Raw genomic sequence first — 1,519 nt, 5'->3', positions numbered from 1 at the left:
CTTGTCTATTTTGATATGATGTTGATTTTGTTTATTCCTGATTAGCAGAAGCTGTAACTGAAGCCCATTTAAACCAGAAATCTTTATCTTCCTGTCCCAGGAAATATGTTAGCCAGCAAATTAGGTAGAGACCAGATCTGCTTTAGGTTGATCCATAGAATTAGTGGGACAGGTAATATCTACCATTATAGGAGTCAGTGCTGCTGAGTTAGTGCTTATGTTAGGGCTTCAATATTTTGTTTGACATGACTTGCTATGATGCCAGACAAATTCATATTCAAGTATAGGTATAAAACCATATTTTGAGCAAATTATTTTTATATTATCAGCCATTTTGATTTAATGTGTCTTTGTTCCTTTTCCTCAGTGAACATGATAAGCAGTTGACTGCATTTTGTTCCCACATGAAGGGAATTTCTGTAAACAGTAGGAATTACTCAATGGGGTCATATTTCTACTGGTGTATATCCTCTGCCCCCCTGCAGATTTCAAGAAAAATTGAAACTGTGTCTTCTGAAATTTGGATCTTTTAGCAAATAAGGCATTATTTGTAAAATGAATCACTTTCAGTACTACTTGGGCCCGGGAAATTTTCTAAATGACACAAAATTAACAGATTATTCAAAACAAGGTTATTTTTAATGACATGACCCTCAGAGCAGTATAAACTATGTAAATTCCTTTTTGAAAAAAGAAACACTAACAATAAATATGCCACTCAAACAGTATACAGGGTGGGGCAAAAGCAGGGTTACAGTTGTTCCCATGTAAAATAATAGAATAATTAGTAAATATATAAGAATAAACTCTGGCCCTGGCTGGCATAGCTCAGTTGATTGAGCGCGGGCTGCAAACCAAAGTGTCGCAGGTTCGATTCCCAGTCAGGGCACATCCCTAGGTTGCAGGCCATGACCCCCAGCAACTGCACATTGATGTTTCTCTCTCTCTTTCTCCCTCCCTTCCCTCTCTAAAAAAATAAAAAATAAAATAAAAGAATAAACTCTGTTTCATGTTTTCAGAACTGTAAACCTACTTTTGCCCCACCCTGTACATCAGTGTTTCTCAAAAGTTGAATGTCGATCACAATCACCTGGAAGGCAACAGGTGGCTAGGACTCACCCCTCGAGTTTCTCATTCAGTAGGATTTGAGGACTTACATATCTGTGTTCCAGGTGGTACTGATGTTGCTGGTCTGGTGGCCACACTTTGATTTCAGACATTTCTTCTTTCATAATATAAGGATTGAATGATACAGATTTCCCTATAAATACTGATTTAGCTGTAACCCCCAATTTTTTAATATGTTGTATTTTCATTTTGGTCAAAATACTTTTCATTTCTCTTTTGATTTGTTCTTCTATTTAAGGGTTATTGGGATGCATTATTAATTTCAAAATATTTATTGGATTTGAAGATCCCTTTTTGGTATTGATTCCTAACTTGATTCAGATAATATACCCTATATGATTTGAATTATTTTAAATTTATTGAGATTAGCTTCATGGCCTAGAATATAGTC

Source organism: Phyllostomus discolor, chromosome X (assembly GCF_004126475.2).
Source record: "Phyllostomus discolor isolate MPI-MPIP mPhyDis1 chromosome X, mPhyDis1.pri.v3, whole genome shotgun sequence".
Taxonomy (NCBI): Eukaryota; Metazoa; Chordata; class Mammalia; order Chiroptera; family Phyllostomidae; genus Phyllostomus; species Phyllostomus discolor.
The sequence above is the reverse complement of the archived record's forward strand: the minus strand, read 5'-3'. Positions refer to the sequence as shown.